General features: G+C 52.8%; 1 protein-coding gene across 1 annotated transcript in view; it reads left to right on the top strand.

Annotated features, from left to right (window-relative positions):
* The first annotated feature begins 1009 nt into the window (after nucleotides 1-1009).
* Elmsan1 (ELM2 and Myb/SANT domain containing 1) overlaps nucleotides 1010-5734 on the top strand; it is a 70177-nt gene continuing 65452 nt past the window's right edge. Inside the window, exon 1 of the mRNA XM_021179360.2 lies at nucleotides 1010-1128. The gene's annotated coding sequence lies outside the window, so the exon portion shown is untranslated. The remainder of the gene's footprint in view (nucleotides 1129-5734) is intronic.

The raw sequence follows: 5734 nt of genomic DNA, 5'->3' as shown, positions 1-5734 counted from the left end.
GGTCTCTGAATGGCCTTTTATGGGTCCCTGTTTTCCAGGGCAAGCTTCTGCCTCACTAAACATTTCTGATAGGAAAACCTTGCCCTGCAGTTTTGGCTGTCTGCTTTTTTTTTTTTCCCCCCACAGCAAAGGCTAGCCTAGTCCTCTCTCCAACCTAAGGGAATTAGGAGTCTTTCTTTGGGCACTGCTGTGTTACTGCTTTCTAACTGGTCGCCAGAGGCTCAAAAGGCAGCTCTCTGTTGATGTAAGTTTTAATACGCCGAGAAAATTTATTTTGGGCAGTGATAAACTTCAAAATTACTATTGCCTGAAGCTCCTGCGTCCAGGATCCACCTTGTAAAATCACTTCTGGCTAATGATGACACCCGAACGCACCAGGCTCCAGAGATTCTGAGACTTGAGTGCACAAGGAAGAGGTGGGGATCCAAGAAGAAAGGGAACAGAACGACTATTTCCCAGACCCGACGTGGGTGATGACATAGTTCCTGAAATACAATGCATGGTAACATCGTGTACAAGTGCCACCCGGGGAAAGCCACTGACAACTGTGCAGACCTGTAAATGAGGATGGGAGATTGGAGTTTGGCCTAGCATTATTCAGGAAATAGTACGCTGCTTTCACACATGTCCTCTCTAGTCCAAATAACAAATGAAATGAAAACCTTTATTATCTCTCCCCTCTCTCCCGACTGTATGTGTGGGCGCGCGTGCGTGAGAGGGGGAATGTAGGTCGGGGACTTTTTTCCCTAGGGTCCCTTGAACTCGGCCCTATGAGCTCCAACGCCACTTTTTAGACTCAAGGGAGAACAGGAAGTCTCCGATCGCACTTTCCCCAAGAGCGGGGTGAGAGTTGGGACGAGGCTTCCAAAGCCGCTGCAGCACCGGGAAACCGAGGGTTTGGCTGGGGGCCGCGCGGAGGCGCGCGGAGCCGGGGCGCGGGCGGGGCAGGAGGCTGCAGAGCCCTGCGCGCCGCCGCGCGAGCTGCTGGGTCACAGCCGGGGCCGCGCCGCCTGCTCGGCGAGGAAGTGACGACTGCGCCGTCCCGAGAGCAACAAAGTTTGAGTCTGCTGGTCGCGCTCGAATTGCGTCCCGAGCCCCCTCGGAGCTGCCCAGGGATCCAGCGTGCAGGTGAGTCGAGGGAGCCTGGTGGCCTTCCCGCCGTGGGGGGCGCCGAAGTGGAGCTCGGGGCGGGAGGGGAGATCCGGAATTCGTTGGGGCTCGGCGGCGCGGGCCGGGCCGTGGGGCACTGGGAGTGGGGGTGCAGGAGAGGGACAGGGTGGCGGAGATCTCGGCCGGTGTTGCGCCTCTGAGGTGGTTGTTTTGACTCGGGTCTTAGACCGGCCTGGCTGCAGCCTAGCCCTCTCCGGGAGCCACCCCTGAGCGTAGCGATGCCGGGAAGGGGCCTCCCCGGACCTGCGACCGGAGCCAGCCCTACACCCCGCGCCCCATCTCTTCGGGTTGCGTGCAGCTGCTTTTCCAGCCCTTCCCGGTGTTTCCCCGGGAAACGTTCCCTTCCTCTACACCGCCCTCCTCCAGGTTTCAGGAAGGAAGTTACAGGAACTTTCCCTCTACTTTTGTTTGCTCGGCCTTGCAGTGACGAAGAGCAGAGCAACTCAGAAGTTTGGGTCAACAGCCCTATCCATTTCCAACCAGCAAAACCCGAGTTGTCCCCCAGGCCTCCTTGAAATGAGCCCCTCCCGACTCTGCACTTTTTCTCCCTCCCTCCCAAGCCCCGAACCCAACAGTAAGCTCTCTAAGGCCTAACACTTTGCAATTTAGCCATAAAAACTGTCAGCACACCCACGTACATATGTGAGTGTTTTCTATATAAAACTCAGAAAGCCGCTTCCAGTGGACTCCGTGGCATCTTGTTCTTTTCTGTGTTCTAAAACGGCTAGGGCTGCAGGAGTTTGCCTGGGAACTTTGATGATGGTTCCCCGCCGCCCGCCCTCGGTAGCCTCGTGGCTCTGGGTCTTTAAAGAACAGCTGAGAAGTTTATGACATCTTTGCATAGTTGCAGGGGTCTTGGCGTGGCCCAGCAGCTGGCGCCAGGGCTCCTTGGTTTGTGCCTGAAGCTGTGCAGCGGCGGGGACAGGGCGATGTGTGCAGGAATGTGTGTACAGGCCGCGGACAGTTGGAGATGGGATGTCTAGAACTTGAATAGTGCAGTCCCTAGCAGCAGCTTCCTGCCGGTCTGTAATTACTGCGTGATTGCACAGTCAGGCTTTGTTGGCGTGGATGTTTATACACACGCTATTGTGCAAGCTCTTGGTGGTGGTGAACAAAACGCAGATTTGCATTGCAAATGCTTAGGACAGATCTGGGCCTGAACTGCTGTCCTCGAATTCTTCTTACCCTTTAACTTTTGCAGGATGGCTGTTTCCTTGCCTCTCCCTTAACCTCCGACAGCTTGCTGATCTCCTGAGAGTCTGGAGCCTACTCAGGAAAACAGTCTTTCCTTACTATTTACTACAGAATAAATATCTTAGGCAGCCTGAACATTGTGCCAAGAACTGTACCTTCACTTGTCCTGAGAAAATGTGGGATGACGTCAGCAGGAAAAGGAGATAGGAGATGACTGTCCAATCCTGTCTTCACGGAAGGGCTGTTTGAATGAGCAGAATTGCAGGATTGGGGCTAGCTATAAAGAGGAGTCACAGGTCATGTATGTCTGAGCTGGCCGGGCAGACTTTGAGCCTTGAAGGATCAGCTGCAGACATTTAGGTGGGTCCTAATTCCTTTATTGTGTTCTGGGCAAAGGGGAAGCATGCTTAGTGGGTAAAGGAAATGTGCCAGGCTCTGAGACTATGTGTCTGTGTGGCCAATGGCTGTGGGGGGTGAGGGTGACTCACATGTTTTCCGTAGTGTGGTCCCTATACCTACTTCCCTAGTACTGTCTATAGGGGTAGGGGTCTTCATATCTATCCAAATCCTGCCCTGCAGGAAGCAGGCTGTCTTAGCTACTTTTCTAGTGATGTGAAGAGACACCGTAACCAAGGCAACTTATAAACCAAAGCATTTAATTGGGGACTTGCTCACAGTTTCAGAGGATGAGTCCAGGATCATCATGGCAGGGAACATGGCAGCAGGCAGGCAGGCATGGCGCTGGAGCAGTAGCTGAGAGCTTAGATCTGATGGATCCACAGCAGCAGGTTTGGGGGTGGGGGTGGTGTGGGGGTGGGATCAGGGGCACTGAGCCCAGTATAGGCATTTGAAAACTCAAAGCCCTCTTCCAGCAACACACCTCCTCCAAACAAGGCCACATATCATAATCCTTCCAAAATAGTTCCACTAACAAATGAGGAAGCATTTAGATGTATGAGTCTGCGGGGACGGGGCGGGGAGTGGGGTGGGGGAGGGGTAATGCCCATTCAAGCCACCACAGGGGCCCAACCTGCACATAGGAGAAGGCTAATGGTTTCTTGAGAGCTTCAACTGTATGGAGGACCAGTGCAATCCTTTGGAGACCAAGAAGTGAGTGCTGCATTTGTGCAAGGCCATCCTTCTGTCATCCCAAGTGTCTGTCAGTCATACAGTCTGTCCTGGGCTGAGATTCACCAGGCAATGCCTTTCCCTGTTGTGCTACTCTGTGACTGCTTGGCACCAACCCCCTACAGTGCACTCATGGTTCTCTGCTTCCAGAAGCAGATACTGGTGACCGACTGGAACATGCTGGTGTTCCTTCATGGCTTCTCAAGCCAAACAGTGGAATTTCACTTGGAAGCCAACTGCAGGGTTGCAGCCTTGTGTCATCTGTATGTCACCGGCACAGTGACTGCTTGTCAGACTATAACATTAGGGCACACAGTCCCTGGCAGGTATCTGTGTGCTTTCAGAGACTGGAGGAAAATCATGTAAAATCAGGAGAGTTCTGGAAGCTCTGGTTCCACAGTAGCCACAGGGGAATGGATTTAGAACAAAAGCCCACTAAGGTAGGAGTTGCCTGGAATTTCACAACTCAATTGCTCCGGGGGATATTGAGTTTTTACTGAACTTGTCTGTCAAGGTTCTTGTCACCTGACTAGAAAACCCCGCCTCCGTGAGTCCTAGTGATACCAAGATTGATGGAAGGAACAGGCTTCCTTCTGACCCCCATCCCCACCCCCCTCCCCCCACCCCCCAGAGAAAGAGAACTCTGAGTTTATGGTCTTTTATGTCCTTGATGAGACTGGGAAACACCCAAAGTGCGCCTGGTGTGGCTGGCAGGATGGCAGGGAGGGGCCTCTTGCCAGGCCTGCTCCCCAGAGCTGTGGAGTCATCTGCAGGTCTGTCCCCCACATCTCCAGTTTGGCTTGACTGAGTTTCACACAGAGCTCAGGCCCTTCCTCTCTCTGGTTTACTAGGCTTTGCCTTTGTTCAAAGAACTTGCCCCTGTGGTGGCCCCCCCTCCCCCAAGTCTAGGCCCGCGGTCCTCACCCACCTTTACATAAATGCTTGATGTTGCTACTGAGTTCAGAGCCCCTCCTGCAGCCTTGCCATGCACAGTTAGAATCACAGCTGGAAAACAAGCTCTGACTGAAAACCCGAGAAGGGTAACAAATACTTTTATTGCTCCAGAAGGAAATGCTACAGGAGATGTTTGTGGAGTTCAGCAACTCCAGGGGAAAAAAAAATCAAAATGCTACTGGGAGAAGCAGCTTTTGTGAAGAAGGTGACCTCAGTGTAGAAGGCCCTTTATGCCGTCCAAGCCGAAACTTCTATTTCTAGCTTTCTGATTCCTTCTGCTGCCTCAGGCCCTGCACTCCAGAGGATGCAGTGTTTTGACATTAACAACTTACCTCCAAAAGAGGGAGGTGGAACAGCCCTGGCTGAAGAGGACATTCCAGACTCTGAAGAAAGTGCTGCAATCTTCCAGATGCTGCGGCTGACCGTGCGGAACCACATGCGTGCTTGTTTCCTTGTATAAAGCAGCCCTCGCTTGAGGTCTCCATGAAGCGCTTCTTTGTGAGACCCTTAAACGTTCTTTTTCTGGTCCACATGACACGGGGCCAGAGTGTTAGGACTTTGTGTCTTAAGTACCACTTGAAATCCACACGAGGCTTTGAATAAGCCTCGGATAAAGGGCTGCTCTGTAATCTTACCATTAATGCCAGTAGGCAAGGGTCAGCCTTCTGCCCAGCAGCCTTCAACGGCTCCCCACTGTCTCCATGGTAAGGATCAAACTGGGCCTTCCTCATAGAAGTCTGGCCTCTGCTGTTCTCCTGCCTCACATCACAGCCCTGACCCAGTGACCCGCTGTGGGTGTTTGTCCAACCACTGGTAACAAGCGTTCTGGCCCCTCATGCTTTCCTGGATGCCGGGAATATCTCCCTCTTCCTCTCTTCCACTGGGCTCAGCCCCGCTGTCTTCCTGTGTTTTTCCTTAAGCATTTCCCTGCCCCAACCTGCGGGCTCTGCCTGGGTCTCTGGTAACATTCACTGGGGCCTTCTGCTGAAGAGAACCTTAGTCCTGGTGGAAGGATTTTCAGCTTCTCTGTTGAGCATGACGGCACTTCAGCTTCTTAAATGGAGCTGTAAAGAGATGACAGTGATCAGTTTAAAACTCAGCTGGACGCCCTTGTTTTATATATATTTATATCCCTAGACCTCTTCCTCCACTTACAGCACATTTTGGTAAACGATGAATGGTGGTGGTGGTGATGGTGGTGGTGGTGGTGATGATGGTGGTGGTGGTGATGATGGTGGTGGTGGTGATGATGGTGGTGGTGGTGATGATGGTGGTGGTGGTGATGATG

This window comes from Mus caroli, chromosome 12 (genome assembly GCF_900094665.2).
Source record: "Mus caroli chromosome 12, CAROLI_EIJ_v1.1, whole genome shotgun sequence".
Taxonomy (NCBI): Eukaryota; Metazoa; Chordata; class Mammalia; order Rodentia; family Muridae; genus Mus; species Mus caroli.
Note: the sequence above shows the minus strand (reverse complement) of the source record. Positions and strands in the feature narration are given on the sequence as shown.